An 18,266-nucleotide genomic window follows, 5' to 3' on the forward strand; every position below is an offset into this window, starting at 1 on the left:
CCCTTCCCCTGAGAAAGTTGCTCCTTCATCAGGGGAATCGACCAAGGGAAAGTTGTTCTCAGAAGCGTCAGCTCTCAGAGCCAAGTCTGGTTTGGCCAACAGGGTGCAACTAGCAGCACTTAATGCTCCTCATCCCTGACCTTGCACAAGACCTTAGACAAAAGGCTCACTGGGGGGAAGGCATACTTCCCTGTGTGCTAAGGCATCTGTGCTCACACTCTGTGTTGTAAATCCGGCAGGATAATCGCTTAGAGACGAAAGAATCGCTCGGCATAAGTAAATGCCTCGCTGGATCCAAAGAACAAAAGGTGAATTAATGGGGACACCATATTCCTTTTATAGCAGTATGCACAAGGCGGAGACTGGCATGCCATGCCATTCGCCAAGTTCATTGGCCTTTTAAAAGTATAATCAAAGATGAAAGGTTCTCAAGTTCAAACACCATTCTGTCTCGACACAACGTCGAGAGTCCAATAGAAAGTGAAACCCATTTTCATAAAGGATTGTTCAACCAGCAATAACTATATTCTCTCCCTTTTACAAACACAAGTCAATCATACAACACAGAGACACAGTGCCATTTCAAGAGAATTGTATGTCTGTCTGTTTGATTTTGAAGTATTCCTGAGCATGTCCACTTGTAATAACAAACATCTCCAACTACTCCAGATCTTCTACTGAGCACAGGTCAGATGTGCACAGGACACCCAGACTAAACCCCGTTGCCAAATAACCCAAAAGGGACAACAAGATTGGTTGATCTGTCAGTATGTAATATGTAAAATGTTTATTCTGTATTTAAATGCCCCCTTTTTTCACTGCTTTCGAAGCTTTGATTGTGTTTTTTGGATGTTAGGCAATGGATGTTCATGTCTCACCTTTATTTTTCACATATTTCAAGTCTATCGTCCACTGCTGTCTATCGTCCAACGCTGTCTCTCTTCTCACGAAACAAATGGATTTCTTCCAGTTTCTTCAAAGTCCCGCCTTCCGAAACGCTCTGATTGATAAAGCTGACCAGGTCTGTCGTCACTGGTTCCCCGCTTAGAGTGTGTGTGTGAAGATGTCCCACCCATACCATATCAGCAAGTTCCTTTCCTCAAGCTGTTGTGATTGGTTGTCCCCCTCTCAGTGCATGTGAATTCATAAGCTTTGGCTTTTAGCAATAAACAGTAACAATGGCGTCAACTTCACTTCATCAGTTAAAAACATGCGGATCGATCGAAGTGTAATGGAGGTCTGCTAGTGCATGCGCAAACAGTAATCTTTGTAAGAAATCTTTTCTACTACGCGATGAAAATGACACCGGACCGAATGGCGTCAGACCGGTTATCACTAATAACAGAGGCGTTAGTTTTGCCTTTTTATATTGGACCTGAGTATAGAGTCCCGTCAGTAAAGCCTTGCCCAACCAAAACCTACGTTGGAGGCCACATTGTTACTACGTTGTGAGTAGCAATTTCTGCGTAACCTCATTGTCTTACAAATGCGAAGTCTGTTTCTATCCGCTCTTAGTATTGTCGCACTTAGGACATATGAGAAAACGTTGAACTCACAGAGAAAGATACTGTTATAACCTTCTTTCGTTGTAATGAACAAGCTTAAAGGAATTATGTCGGTCACAAGTCTTCTGAACAGATGGGCGCTATGCGTTTTACAACTAACGTTACGACATAACACTTGTCTGAAGATAGGCGATATAAAAATGATGTGTAAAACTTTATTCTTACAGAGATGATTTTTGGCGAAACCCATGCTTTACTGACAGGCCACCGGGTCCCTGAGCTTAGATTTTTCAAACTTTCCGGGTACCAGAAGCTCTAGCTCCCGACTTAGTGGACGCATTGACTCGAGGTCAGCGTCATTCGAATGCCCCCGCGGTGACATTTCCAACAAGTCCTGGCTCGCTTCTCTTAGTCCTTCCGGACTAGAGATATGGACGGGTATAACTGTGGCCCGCGAGGTCGCCGCGGGACGAACCTGGGCTCATCGTAAAGGTCTCCTCCCAGCCTACTTTTATCTTTCATTTTACATCCAACAACAGCAGACATTTGTTGTTTCTTAGACGTTTTTGTTGTTGGCTAGTGGCTACATCTGCTCTTGCCTGAAAATGGCTGACAGCGTGTCTCTGGCGGAGGGTGAACTTAAGCGCTCATAAGACGGTGTCTGTGAGTGGTCATGGGCAGGCATAAACAATGTGACATCAGATTGTTAGGGGATCACCAACAGCCTGTTTGTGTCATTGTTGTGGTTTAAAGTAGATTACAAAAAGAAGAATAGATTGATTTGTATAATTACAGGGTGTTTCTGCACACACGCTTTTAAACCATTTAAAAGTGCATTTTCTGGGATTGCGGTCCTTTAAGTTAATGGAAGCTGTTAGACAAAGAGGGATCAGGTTTGAGTGAAATAGCCACTGACTCTAAATTAGACATCATGGCTTAATGGGTGTGTGTGTGTGTGTGTGTGTGTGTAGGTGTGTGCGTGTGTGTGTGTGCTAGCGTGTGTGTGTCTATGTGTATGTGTTTGAGCATTTGTATGCATAGAAATAAGGATGTGATATTTGAGTGGAACTAGTTTTGTTTTCATTTCCCAATGTGAAGGACTTTTTCTATATAATATTCCAATGAAATTAAGGGTCTTTTTTAAAAACACTTATTATTTTAAGTCTCATAATTTAGCACAGCCTCTTCTTGGGTATTTAAATAACAATTTCTCTAAAACCAAAATTTATTTAATCTGTTACTCTTCCTCAACTTTTTAAGCCAGTTTGACGTGTTTCAAATGATTCATCCATGTGTGAAAGTAAATCATACAGGTTTAGAACAAGAAGTTTGTGTAAACAGTTACTCTATTGTTAATTACCAATGAAATTGTTTTAATGTATTGAGTAAATTGCATCTTTTCAGTAAGGTGTGTTTGTGCAGTTATAGAGAATTCATGTCACACAACTTCCTCAGCCTCTGCCTGTATTACACTGAGGGTACTTACAGAAGTGTTCTGTATGCCTCAAATACATTGAGGTTCACACTGTTAGGCCTGGGGATTGATTACACTTGAAACAATGGATTAGACTGCAAAGATCACGAGAGGTCAAATAATCTTTTGGATCAGTCTTAGTGAGGGTACTTACAAACTACCAGCAGAAAAGAAACATAAACTTTGTTGGATAAAAGAAGAAAGTTCAGGGTTCAGTGTGAAAAAATTTTTTTTACGAACTGTGGTTCATTTCACTGGTGTAATATCTACTTTTCGGTGTTCCTGTCTATCTGTCTGTATATCTAGGGTATCAAGACATACATGAGGTGTGGAAACAGAAGACAATACATTCTACACCCTGTACCATAGCACTTGTTTTTCTGTCGTCTTCAAGTCCCAAAAAGTAAATAATGGGATCCTTTGAGGCAGTGAAATGATGACTATAAACAGAGTCAGAGGGAGAGAGAGAAAAATTTCCATCTTTCCCTGACCTTTCATAGACCGGCGGGGACTTTTTTCTTTCCATCCCTCCATCCACTTATGTCTTCCTGAGGAAGGGTAGCTCCATCCATTACATGACCCTCCTTTTTCTCCTGGCAGATACATAGACACACATATGGCAACTTTTGAAAACAGTGAGCTGTTACGCATCCCTATTTTCTATTTGAAAACCACCTTTGGTCATCACATCTATATTTAACATTGAACGTAGCTATTGTTTGGGGAGGTGAATGAGACTCATCATTCAGCTGAATGGCGTAACTGTGTCGCCATGACAATAAGAGGAAGTCGTTCGTCAGGACGTTGGCGGTTGATGGAATACAGTAATACACATTAATACACTGATTTAACAAGCATCTGGAAAAAGTACTTCACTCTTGGTGCTTCAAAGCATAATCAAAAATAATTCATACAGTTTAATTTCATTATAATTCATTAGATCATAGAATACATACTCGACATTTCCAAAACCAGACTTTTGAAATTTATAATGACAAACAAATCCTAAGACATACAGTAGAAATGTCAAGACAATTGTGAATCTAATTTATCTTCTAATTATGTTTGGATGACTGTCTCTCCTCCATGATGCATGTTTCTCTATCCTTCTGTCCCGACATCTAAAATAAACTTGGAAAATACAAAGAACTTTAATCACAAGGCTGCTGGGTTAGCTTGATAAATGAAGCCATTGTCTTGTGATTATCGCAGTTATTCACAGTGCAGGCATAACGGGGGGATCTTGCATTTGTTGCATTACATGGAAGAAGTCGCTGCTGCGCTTCTCGCATGTTTCTCTGTCACAGCAGATTACTGCGCCGTGGTAGACATTTATAAATATGAGGTAATCTGCCGTTCTGCGTTAGCCGCTATTATACCATCATTATTTCAGTTGTGGCTGGAGCTCACACGTGATTCATTGTGGGAACAGTGTAAAGAATTACTCCCATTCTGTAAAGACATCCTTAAAGCATGAATTAATCACTTTCACACTGAGTGTGAAATTGGGCTGTATTGCACTGCGCTATTATTGACACTGCTGCCATTACTGTCGCTTTAATAAAAACCAGTTAGTACTGGTTTTGTTTGATCATTATTTTTATTTAAAATTTCACTGGTGACCATTAACGTCTCTGCCAGGATGGTGTCTGTCATAAACCGTTTCTAGATGGTTGTGTGAGCGATAGAGATGGCTCTAGTTCTCATGTGGGGGTGTCAGGTGCTGTGGTCTGGCTGTGTGACCTTAAGGGCTTTTTTTTATTATTATGACATTTTTCTTCTGCGGAACACAAAAAAAATAAGTATTTTAAAGAATGCTGGTAACTCAACATTGGGCGTATCTAATGATCTGCATTGGTTTTGTGTCCATACAATAGAAGTGAATGGGAACCACCACTGTTCGGTTTCCAACATTCTTCACAATATATATTTTTTTGTGTTCTGCGGAAGAAAGAATCATACGGGTTTGAAATGACAAGTAAATGATGACAGAATTTTTTATTTATATGCCATATCACTAAGATCATAACAATCCATAACAATGGTCTGACAGAATTTATAAGAGTTTATTTTCATAAAGACAGTGCATTATGCAAATCAGGTCCTACTTTACTAAACTAATGAAGCCTGGTAGTTTAGTCTCCCTGTGCTTCTCCTGGGACCCTGAACTGAATATCCTGAACCCATTAAAAGTTCTCTGTGGTGTGATCTAAGGGGATTCTCTAAAGCAGGTCTTTGAGAGGGACATTAAACAGTCTTTAACAGAGCTTTCATCTCTAAAGCGCTATCAGTAGGCGCAGAGCAGACTGGCACTGCCTGGCACGGTATACTGGGCTACAGCCTTTATCAGTTCACTTTAATTAGGAAACAAGCTTCTGTTTCTGTATCTGCTTAACCAGCAATGTACCACACACACATATAAAGCCAACACATATATGAACAGCGATAAAAATAGATAGAAACATACTGCTTTTCTTGCCTCCACAACCCCGGATTGCGACCATCCAAATTACCTGCTAAGGCATTGGGGTTGACACATACATAAAACATCTCAAGGAAAAATGTCATCATATTTAGTTTACTTCTTAGAAACAGTAATGTTTACTATACTGTTTCTGTAACCCACTTCTATGTCTCTGTGAGTCTCCTCTTATTGTGTCTTTTTTTGATGGAGTGCTAATAGAATACTATGTTATGTTTTATATGTTTAGTTCAAAAGGATGAACATAAATTTCTTTCTTTTTATCATAAGTATTCTATCTCGGTTTACATCACATTCACTCTGGGAAAACACAAATACTCACTTACATCACTTACAACACAAATACTCTTTACCTCTGTGAGGAGCTGTGGGAGATCTGACTGACTTACTATCCAGCTACACTCCTCTCGAGCTCAGTCAGGTAGATGAGGATCCTCCCTTGTGTTATGATGGACACAAAATGGAAATTAAATGGAATCACACATGGATGAGAATAGAAGCAGAAGGAAAGTGTCTTTATTGTCCGTATCCTTTCAAAAACAACACTAAAGACTCCCTCTGTGGAACCGCCTGTTGTACGTGTAAATGGTTGGAAAGTTTTACAGTGGAAAAATGCTAAAATAAAGAATAACTTTTTACGCAAATCTGTGACACGTTCCAGTGCCCTCTGTGAAATTTACTTTGTAGATGTGAGATGACGAATAATAGAGAACACACACCTACATCCTGATACATGCAAACTTGTATCGCTATAAATGCAACGATGATGTCAAACTGAGCTACAAATACAAAGCGCGAGTTGTGTGTCCTCTCCACCCGGCCATTATAATAAATCATTTTCCTGGCTAAAGTTCACCTCACGTTTAATTTTACAACCTGACATTGATAGTTCTCTTTCGCTCTCTCTCTCTCTATCTGCTTCTCTCTTAAACTTAGTAGTCTGTATGGGACTCATCATTTACATTATCCTTGGATTTTGGTTCTTCAAAGATCTGGAAACAGTTATTCTCACCAGCTTCAAGGTTGCATACATCATTATGAGGGGTAGTTAAAAAAACGAGTTTTCATGTTCAACATTGAGACACAGACATACCATAAAAGAAACCAGAAGAGGCCCAAACACATGAATCTATTAAAGTTCATATGGCTTATCAATTAGACCGAGGTGGAGTGACACCAGGAAATGTTTTAAAAGTCCAAGCTCTGTCCAGGACTAAAGTTACCCATAATTATTAGGGGAGGAAGGACCAAGGGAAGTAACTGATGAAGTAACTGAATCGTGACTTGAACCTTAATGTAACTCACACTCAATATTTCAGCCCAAGTGGAGTTTCAGACTAGTTACAGCCGAAATAAAAACAGCCTTTCTTTTTAACCTCTTGTCTGGTTATAAAACTGAGCCTAGCCGTAAATCACACCAGTGTCCTCAGCAAAACGTCTTGAGTTGCAAATTGTAAATAGTGCTTAGGAGACTTATATTTTTGACAAGAGTACACAAAATAAATAGCTAAATCATTTTACATTTTGGCACTTCTAATTCCCTAAAAAGGCAGAGGTCTATCAGGCAGAATAGCGGCTCACGGTAAATCTATCTTCCCTGACTGCGGCCAGTCGAGGGTCACAGAGGAGTCAGAGTTTTGAGGAGGTATAAAGCGGTTACTTTATAGCTATCCCAATTGTTGTGCATTAGAGTTATGTGCATTGTATTAGCTCTAATGAAGGGCGTAAATTCTCGGTTTTACGAGCGGACCTTTACGAGGGAGGGGAAATTGTAAAACACACGCTTTTTACGTTACCAATGTTTGTCACCGTGCTTCAGGAGTTCACGCTGCACACACACTGTTTTTATTAACCTGTGGATGGCTATGAGGTGTGTTTGCGTGTGTGTGTGTGTAGGGGCCCAGTCGGAAAATCAGCATCTGGTTAGTTGATAAGAGGCAGCGCTGAAGTAGCCTACTGTATATTTCTAAAAGAGCTACATGTGAAGATTTGACAAGAAAGTTACATTTCTTCTTCATAATCTCAAAGGATGTAAAATATTTAATGTGTTCACTGAGAATATATTCACTACATTATACCTTGAGCATGGTAGAACTGCTGCTTTAAAATTCTCATTTCCAGTATGCTCAATATTCCCTCTCTCTCGCCATCACAGTGTGGTATGCCATAGTATCACCTCTCAAAAAGGTCAAAAAGACTCAAATGATAAAAGCGTGGTGTTTGGTTGATCTCCTTCCCAAATATGTCATTTCAGTTATATCATTTTGTCCCCCCAGACACATACTGTATAATTATGAATAAGATCAACATAATTTGCAGGCGGGCAAAGTCCCAGCCCTTTTTCTGAGGCTAGTTAAGAAAACTAAATCGGAGCGACGAGAGGTTGAGTAGCGGGTAAATCTGAAGGAAACCCCACACACAGCTTAACCCCCCAACCCATTCCCAAAGTATAGCCCGCCTGATCCTCTCCTTTTACAGACTGACAAATCAAGCAATTATGTGGGGCCTGATGATGTCATCATTTCTGCAGCCCTGTCTTCATTTATAAAGGTCTTGCCACATTTCACATTCACTCATGGTGCTAAATGAAAGAAAAAAATGGGGTGAGAGAGAGAGAGAGAGAGAGACTGAATAAAGATTGAAATATCTCCTCGGGACATTATGCTTACTCTTTCTGAAGCTCTCTTATCTCTCTCCACTCAGCTCTGTTAATATAATGGTGAACAATATTTCATGAAGGGCAGCTGAATACAGCTACGCTGACACACACCGGCTCGCTTTTTCTTCTTTGCGTGGCCTCATCTGTCTTTTTTACCCCCCTTTTTTCTCTCTTTTCTGTAGGAAACGCGGGACAAGGTTAGAAGAAAGGGCGATAAGCTCTCTTAGCGACGTGCCCCTCACCCTCCTCACCTCACTACTTTTCGCTCGTTGGCAAATATTTTCATATCAACAATCAGGCAATTTTCCCTTATTTCCGCGCTAATCCATCAAAGCGAGGCCAAGGGTAATCCAGCGAGGCTCCAGGTGAACGGCTCTCTCAGGCAGACATCTGTTCCTTTGAGTATCATACAAAGGCCTTCGCTGTCAACCCTGATTGATCAGGGGCGGGCCTGTTATCATGGAGGAGGTGGAGTCTGTAGGTGCTCGGCAACAGTACCTGAAGAGGTTTTCTCTCTCCCTCGCTAAGAGCAGAAAGGGCCCAATCGGTGTTAAACAGCTTTCAAAGCTCTGCGCGTATCAAGAACACACTTCCCTATCATAAGCGAGGGAACAAAAGACAACAGCAATGAAAGCAAAGAATATTCAGATCAGTATAATATCTATAAATGCTGACAGGATGGATTTTGGGTGCAGGATTTAAGATTATGGCGGTTTCAGAAAGGCGGAATTTGCAGAACAATGAGATTGTGTGTTTGATTTTAATTTCCCTATAATCTACTCAGCTCGCAACGGATATGCTCGCTCTCTCCCGCCTATCACAAACTTACGAAGAGAGAGAAAACTTAATGAGCAAAGCGGAACGAGAAGTCTCATTAGTACCACATTTATCATCTTCTTTGTACGGTTTTAAATACTGACTAGGTCAGATCTTTGCGGGCACCTCGAGGGAAATCAGCATTGGTCAATGCTGAAACTAACTCAGTTCTACAAACACTCTTAATTCATTTAACCAGAGGCTCGGCACCTGTGGCACCGCTGATGATTTTAAACTCATCCTTGTGAAACCTTGGCTGTCTGAACACACTTGTCCTTTTTAATCTAGAGTCAGACTGCTCGCGCAGAGCCCTACCAGTCTGATGCAAATGATCTGCGTTGAGACAGCCATGCATGTGAGACATTGCAAATTATACTTCCTGAGGCCGGTAATTACAGCCGAGAGCCATACCGACTCCACGGTAGCGAGAACAAGATGTGAACAAGACAGATATTATATATTATAAATGTTATTAATGTGTCCTCACGCAAGGTCAACACAGGACAAGATGTTGAAATATGAGATGTGTACCAGGTGAATGCTAATGGCTTCGGATCACCTTTGGATGATATTACCAATGTGCACACTTCAGGTCTGATTTACTTTTGCTTATCACTGGTTTTTCTATTTACATATGCGTAGCATCTCATTTGCATATCTCAATCCAACGGTAATGATCACAAACACAAAAAACAGATCTACAAAGACAAGGATGACGAATAGAAGCGTGCACAACTCAAAGTTATGACACTGATAGGAAGAAATGGCTCGTAAAATCTCAGTTTCATATAGAATTGTGTACCATATGTAAATAGTAGTAGGCCTACAATAATGAATGCCCTATCCCTGCTTTTTTGGCTTTAAGCTTACCACTGCACACACACTTGCAGTGCGTCAGACACAAAGTAGAAAGCATTTAAAAGGAAATATTCAAAGCCAGAGGAATATCAGTTATTATTTTTGATGTTGCAATTTCTGTCACTTTGATGCAATCAGTGAGTAGCCTGGGCGTGCAGGGATCTCAGGGGAAAAGGACTGTCAGAGTGAAGAGGCTGGTGGGAGGGTAATTATCACAGATCAAACCCCGCTAGTTAGCAGGCTGAAACAGGAGGCAAATGCCAAAAACCAGCCAATGTTTCACAAACGCTTGTTCAAGGATATCCTAATTGCTATAAGTGGTTCCTTCAGGACTGACACATCAAACGCAGCCAGCTGTATGATGTCATCACCGTGCTGCCGTCATGATGCTCCTCGGCAGGCAAATTAAGGGAACAGGGCAAAGCTAAAGCACACAAGTACAGTTTCCTGTAATAAACACACACACACAAATGTCACTTACACACACTGTGCTCACAACTGCTATTGCAGAACGTGTCTGACAGGAAAGTTATATATCCACTTACAAACTTTATTTACTGAATCATCATTGCAAAACTAAACAAATTCATCCGTTCAGACATCAGTTGAGAAGTTATAGCAACTGGTAGTCAAGGGTGCCACAGAAATGGTCGTTTTCCTAAGAATGTAAATGCTTCAAAAATATTCTTATGTGTTTAATAGAATAAAAAATATACAGTACATTTTTATGGTAGACAATGGTGCCCCAAAAAGGTTTGGAACAACATGAGTTTGAGAAATTCATGACAGAATTTTCATTTTGGGGTGGACTATGCTTTTAAAATGCAACCAATTGAAAAATGATGTGATGTTAAAGCCATACTATGGACAAGTACAAGCAAAGGACAAACAGAGACAGGGGAGATATTGTAAGGAGGAAAGAGAAAGATACAGAGAAATGGTGTTGCTGTCACACACACTTAAGTGGATAACTAGGATAAAAGCAATTTCCACCAAAGACAGATTTTGCTGTATCATCATAAAATGGGAATTTGTCCTATACGTTTCCTGCATATCAGTATAAGGGAAGCAATATTCTGGATCCTATCAGCTTTAAGTAATCATCTTTGTGGCAGTGTCTAACGATCAGAGACTTTAATACCTCCCATAAGAACATATGTCTTTAAAAAAAGTCAAATAAAACCCAGTGTGTCAGTATCCCTTAAAACCCGAAGATAAACTCTATTATTTTCCCCCTGTGTCAGCACAGGACACAACAGAGACCTCTGAAATCGCAAGAGCGAGCCATTCCCTCACTCACGGGGGATGATGGGATTGTAAAAGAGAACATTTTCTGAAAACTGCTGTAAATGTGACGGCGGGCGAGACAGGGAGACACTAACCATATGCATTGTAACGACTGGGTACAGTAGTGGGGTTTAAATCAGGCTGAGCGTCATAACGTTCAGGTGGAGAGCAAGAGAACTGGACAGCTATAACAGCTGATGAACGAAGCCACTGACAGGGGTAATGGATGACAGACCGTGGCCCATATATCCGTTAAGGTGTCGGTGAGGTGCAGAACTTCACGGCATCTCTGTGATGCACAAAAGAGCTCATAAAGTAGTGCAATGCACCTGACCTCAATGGTACACAGTGGACCAGCAGGGCCTTTATGACCTGCGCTGGATTTAATAGGCAATAATGACAGGAATAGCAGTTTAAACCTTAACGGACCCTGCGTGGCTTCAAGTGAAGGAGATGATATATTTGGCCTGTGTAGTGACAGGGGGAAATATATCAACGAGGGAGACAAAAGGAACAAAATATATGATAGAGCTTTTACTATAGAGACACATTCACAACAGCAACACACACTTTCAATCACATTTCAGATAAAGTAGTTACATAATTCGCCTGTGGCAGGGCTACAAATCCACTGAATATACAATACAAGGCCTTGACACATTGATACATTTATTTATTTATTCATTCCCAGCTGGCATTTATTCTAATTTATAGCACACCAGCATCCTTTGGCCCAAGATCATAACACCAATTCATTAACTATTGGCACAAAAGTGTATTCCGATTTTCAATAAACCCTCAATGGCAAATAGAGGCAGAAAGATTCATGAAAGAGCTCTCTCTATTTGAAAGGCTGGCACGTTTTCAAGCAACATATGCTGCCATAATCTCTTAAAAAGCACCATCCAAGTCCAAATTTAATTATGTAATAGCAGGACACAGTCGGAGTGCAGACACAGCAGCTTAGTCAGGAAACAGCATTCCACTGTTCTTCAGACATCCGGACTGAAATGTCATCGATGATAATGATGTCATAAACACTATAATACAGAATACAAATAAAATATTAGATGCACTAAAAGGATTTCTTATTGTTAGAAAAGTGACTCCTGCCATACCATGTTAGTTCTTGAGATCTGATATTATTAGATTGACATCTTTCCTGCGTTTGTGATGTTAAATCCAAACTAAATCCCTATATGGAATAGTGGTTTCCTACAACCTGTGATCTCTGGTTTTGAGGATTGCTGGAGTTTATATGGCTGTTAGAGAAAGGACTGTTTGGGTGGTGGTCTAACCCTGGCCGCACTGGCTCCGTGTTGACCTCACAGCTTGGATTCAATGGATTCAGTGATCCATTCAGCTTGGATCACATGTTGGCATTACATTTTGCATATATTTTATTCTGCTCACTTTTCATCTTGTTCCAAATAGAGACAACTGTTGGTCTTGTGCAAAAGTGTTGAAGGATGTGATACGTCCCTGTGGTAGGCCCGAGTCTAGAAAAACACACAGAGATACATGAGTTTTACACGCGGGGTACATCCAAATATATCTGCAATATGGGGTCACCTTTTGATTTCAGTCTGAGAGGACACGAAATAGATAAAACTGTATTCTTTAAGAGTTTTAAAGAGTCCTTTTCGCCTGCTGCCTTTACACAGGGGAGTATGTGCTTGGCATGCCTGTGATAACATTCCCTCTTCACAATGGTGTAATCTCTGTGGCTCAGGTAGTGTGTGATATGCACCCCGAAGTCGGTTTGTCCTGGCATTAAAAAAACACTCCTCATCCCTTTGTGCTTTTACAATGAATTAAGCTTGGTTTCCGACAGGGAAAACTTAGCGGGGAAATTTTGTTTCACTTCCGAGATAAACAAAACGGCCCAAATAAGTTTCCAAAGAGTTTCTCTAACTCGCTCGCTTCCTAATCTGCAGGACTTCTTAAGATTACACCTCCAGATCATTTTACAACAAGCGAAAAGAGGGCAAAAGTTAAGCTGGTGTGAAAAGAGCATATTGTTGGAATAATCATACACTTCTCCACGAGACGGCTCGCTGTAGCTATTGTATTTTTAGAACCAAATCAGACATTTGTGTCACATGAATTTAAGAAAAAAAACTGCAGAGAACATTGTTTGTAGATTAGAAAATCAGGTCACCGGTAAAAATCATTTAATTTTTTAATCTACGCACATGTTTGTTTTCCCCCAAAACTCCAAGAAGCTCCCGGGCAAAACATAAAAAGCATTCCAAAGTAGTTGAGTTGCTGTTATAGAAAATACCTCAAAGCGTTGAAGATAATACACAATTGTTGTGTGGATTGAAGCTCAATCTCACTCCCTCTTCCTCTTCAGATAAGTGCTTCCATTGATGAGACCTAGAATCCTGCTCTTATCAGCGAGACACTTTGTGGCAGGAACAGGGTGCTTGAATAAGTCTTGCAAGATTGTGACGGTAATACATCCGCTTAATCACAGCTCGCCGAAACTTCAACAACTCCCCGTTTTGCCAATAATAGTCTGTGTGCAAACAAGCAAAATTATTTGGGCAACCATATTAGGAAGAGGTTGCCCCCTTTCATAGTGCCTAACTAGGAAAGCTTGTTAAGCCTGTCTCACTCATTCTCTGTGGGCTATGAGCTAGAAATTGGCCTCATTTCTTAAAACGATTTTCAAATAGTAAAAGAAATGTGAAATTATACAATAGATTTCTACAGGACGAATGCTGCTACTAAAATAATAATAATAATGTATCTTTGAACTCTTTAAATCACTAGCTATGATAAAAAAAATACAACAGAGGTGTTTCTGTATACAGCCTCAAATCTGTAAAACCAAGTCTGTTTAGCGGATCCCAACAGGCTTGTGTGTCTCATGAGTGCCACAGGATTATTCCTCCACGCCACAAAGCGGCACTGTGTCGTCTGGCCCATTATATTAATGTATCCCCTTAGCTCAGTCCCTCTCACTGTTAAAAAATGTAGTACATCTGTATGTCTGCTGGGGTGTGCTTACGCTTCAGAAATACAGGCGTTGTGTGCAACTCAATCAAGCAATAGGATGTGATCTCCGGTCATTAAAATGAAATGCTTGCAGCTGCCAATTAATTTGTATTATGCGTGGCATGTTTAAATAATTACTTAAATGGCATATATATTTTTCAAATGTCTCCCCACTGTAATGCTGATAGAGGTTAGGTTGTTCTTTCACTGGGAGCTGCTTTCACCTAATGAAACTGTGGATCAATAGAACTGTTCTTTACTGTCATATATGCTCCACACACACAAGGGAAATAAGGCTCTATTTATCATTCTCAAATGTATTATAAATGTCATTCTTTATTTAGTACTTTGTTCAATTCCAAACATGCACGATGGAGAGATACTCACTACAATAAGAGAAAAAGAAACAGATAAAGAAAAACAAAAGAACATGTAAGAAATGAAGAGAGGGAAAAAGCAGTGAGTATGCGAGTGTTACGGGAAAAGAGAAAAAGAGTAAATCAGTGAAATAAGTGTTTCACATGAAACGCTAAAATGCTCCCTGCTGGATCATACAGAATTTCTGTTAATCTTACTTAATTAAAAAATGTACAGACATTAACATATTAATCTAGTCTCAGGCCTGACATATTTCAAATCAAGTTCTCAGTCGCAGAGTTTCAAAAAGCTGAATGAATAAAGGTAAAAGATAAGGGCTTAAAAGGAAAGAGCGAGCGAGAGAAAAAGACAAAAACATAGAGATGAAGACAGAGAGGATGATGTCCTCCGTCTTCAGGTGGATGTCTTATCTCCAGTAGAGGACCTTTCTTATGTAATCAGTGTTTTCATTCAGCGGCTGTTTCGGCTGATTGTGTGCAGGAAGAAAAAGCCATTTGGAGCGGGGCTGCTCCGATCGGCCCCTGTGAATGGATTCTCTCCAGCGCCAGGAGCCCTAACAGGCCCACAGCCCGTCGAAGGTCACTGCTATTATTTGACGAGGGAGAGGCAGCGTAAGAACAGACAATGATAGGGCCTTAACCCTCATTTAGAGGTGCCATTTCTCCACCTGACCCCCTTGCTAAAATGTTATTTTTCTCATGTTCAGAAATGTGATAGCACCATGGTCTAACAGGACTTTATCAGGTCTAATACTAGTCAATGCCGCTATAACAGCTTGTTGTACTGAGGAGGTTCCCCCCACATACAGTTTAGCTGTCCAGGTGACCAAACTATATCATATTATGTATGGATGTATGAGTGTGTAGCCAAGCAGGCACAGCGAGATGCTAATTTTGCAAATGACATATGCGCTTATTTCATGCTAGCCTTATTATATAATGAAAATAAACAAATTTACATTAAAATACAACAAATATTATAATTAATAGAATGTAGATAATTTCTGCAAGATGTAATATTAAAACTTATTAAAATATTAAGACTTCTTTAAAAATTATCACTTTTAAAATGTTATTTAAAAAGTCTGTAAGATATAGTGCACAAAATACTGTATGAATATGACGGAATTTTACATATTCACTTTTACAGTTGATTTACCTGTCTTATACATTTTGTCCTGCATTCAATTTTACTTAAGCATGAACGGAAATGTCCGTAAAATAAAGGAAAATGTAATTTATCTGTTTTTTAAGGGATTTGTTTTTGCAGTGTATGGTATGGTATGGTATTTATATACTATATCTTGAAATGCTTGTCTGCTTTTATAAACAATAAAACTGATGTTTTATTCTTTTACTGTCTAACATTTTGCATCCAATTTTTATCTTATTTGACAACCAAGCTTCCATCACAAAACACATTTATTTTGAGCGCACTTGGCATTAAAGCCAATTACTGGCTATTAAATGTTTGTGCCTGCATGCCAAATCATTTTTTTCCCTTTATTTGATCTTTTTCTTGTATTTAACATTGCTCCTAAGGCCGACAAATGGCCTCAGTGCTAACAAACATGCTTCACCTTCACTTACTCTCATGCTGCCTGAGATGAGGTCACGGGGCCATGGATGATTAGGAGACAAAGGTGTTGAGGTGTCACCTTTAGGGCCAGACTGGGAGGCAATGATGCACCTTTAAAAAGCTGCAGCTCTCCCAACATTCAAAGCAGATGGGATTTCAGTGTGTGTGTGTGTGTGTGTGTGTGTGTGTGTGTGTGTGTGTGTGTTGTGCGTGCGTGCGTGTGTGCATGTGCGTGCATGTTTCAGACAATGTTTGAGGAATGCAGCCATTTCCAGACCCCAGTAGTTAAGTCTTTTAGGTTATGTAGCTGCAGTGTGACCCAAACCGCTCCGGTTTAGCCTGAGAGGGTGATGTTTTCAACCACTGTGAATATAACACACACACAAGCATATACACACATACACAGATAAACACAAAATAGTGAATACATCAACAGCTACTGCTTATCATAAGATATGATAGAAGATTTCTGCAGCACTCATTTAAATTGAATCCAGATTTCCCATAATGCCCTGAGCAAAGGAAATAATTGCAATTGGACTGCATAAAAAGATCTGAATAAAACTGTCTTATCTGACATAGGCTTTTTATATTCAATCCTATACCTAACATTTACAAGAAAGGGTTTTTGAATGTATAGATGGCATTTTTTTTTATTTTGACCAGTTTGCCCATTTCACATTTTCTGCATAAAAATAATAGAATTTGAAAGAAATGTTGTCAGTAGTTCATAGAATGAAAAATCATAATTTTACCTCAACACAAACTATAAATAGTTAATATGCTATAAATTTCCTAATAGAAAACTCCCTTATTGAATGTAAGTATACAGTAGGTCAGCTTACCTCATGAGCTTGTTAACCTCTTGAAATAACACTGATGACAAAAACACAGGAAGGAATGGAGGAAGAAATTAACAATCTGAACAAACATAGATGTTTATTTGTGTCTGTTTCCCCTTTCCCTTCATTTACATAGTTTAAACATTTTTTTTTCAGTCTCTTCATTTTTTTACTCTGAATACCTTAAAATCTATTTAAAATGTATACTTAATTAATAAATAAATTACATATAGGAATTTATAGTCTGTTTGATATTTGAACTTTGTAACAATGAAAATTGTAAAAAGTGTGATATAAATAAAGTTGACTTGACATAACGTTACTTAATGTCTCCCAATGTATGTAAAATTTCCCAGCCACTTAGACGTAATGTTAGTTTAATGCAAGATCGTATACAGTATCACAGTGATTGAATGAAGCAGCCAAACAAAGGCCTAGTCTTCTTTGCATTCTTGTTTCTGTCTCTCTATCCCTGATAAACATCTGAGGTTCAGCTGGAAAAGGTACAGCATCACTGAACCTGCACTTAGCAGTCCAGATCTGGTTGGGAAGAAGGAGATCTTTACACAAAGTGCAGAAAGCAGAACTAAGGCACAATCTCTCTAATTAATCCATCCCAATCTCTCCTAATAGCTAGGAAAAAAAGAGTTGTTTTTGTAAAATATTGATATATTCTTCATCAACATAAGCGATGTTAACCTAAGAGATTTCCTGCTCCCAGTTACAAGTTTTTAACCAAGATGTGGATGGAAGTACATTTACATTTAGCAGACGCTTTTATCCAAAGCGACTTACAAAGAGTTTAGGAGCAATAAGCGATATGTCATACAGGAGCCATAATACATTAAGTGCCGATACAGAATTACTGGTTTCAACAAAAGCTAGACCACTACCTGTTGAGATAAAGGGTTAGTGTTTTTTTACAATTGGCAAGTGATTTTTTTCTTAAAAAGTTAATACTAGTGTCTTTAAAATATTTATGATATCAAACAATTGTTTAAGTAGTTTTGTTTGACTATGGTGAGAAAATCTTGCTCTCAAACCTGAACACACACAATGGTTTGGAAATTATATTTCTTTAATATCTTACATGAAAAACATAAAAACATTTCATACAAAAAGAATTCGAAATAGATAGAACTTCAATGAATATTTTTTTAAGTAGGGATGCACCGACACCAGGATCAGTATCGGGCCCGATACCAAGCTCATGTACTCGTATAAAAGATACCAAAGACCAATACCTCATGTGACATACCTGAAAGAACTGACTGAAATTTGTGCTTTGAAAGTTTGTGACAGGCACAAGACATAAAATTAGGTATTTTCTCATAATGTGTTTGAGGAGGAGTTGTTCTATTCTATTTTACTTAGTTTCAGTGTG

The 18,266-nt window shown here is 39.3% G+C and overlaps 1 long non-coding RNA gene across 2 annotated transcripts in view; it reads right to left on the reverse strand.

The window, feature by feature from the left end:
* Positions 1-10,532: 10,532 nt before the first annotated feature.
* LOC130418872 (uncharacterized) overlaps positions 10,533-18,266 on the reverse strand; it is a 44,900-nt gene continuing 37,166 nt past the window's right edge. For both annotated transcript variants that reach the window (XR_008906440.1, XR_008906438.1), the window contains 4 exons: positions 16,886-16,916; positions 13,366-16,403; positions 12,495-12,580; positions 10,533-12,121 (listed from right to left, as the gene is read on the reverse strand). This is a non-coding gene — a long non-coding RNA (uncharacterized LOC130418872). The remainder of the gene's footprint in view (positions 12,122-12,494; positions 12,581-13,365; positions 16,404-16,885; positions 16,917-18,266) is intronic.

This window comes from Triplophysa dalaica, chromosome 1 (genome assembly GCF_015846415.1).
Source record: "Triplophysa dalaica isolate WHDGS20190420 chromosome 1, ASM1584641v1, whole genome shotgun sequence".
NCBI classification, from domain to species: domain Eukaryota; kingdom Metazoa; phylum Chordata; class Actinopteri; order Cypriniformes; family Nemacheilidae; genus Triplophysa; species Triplophysa dalaica.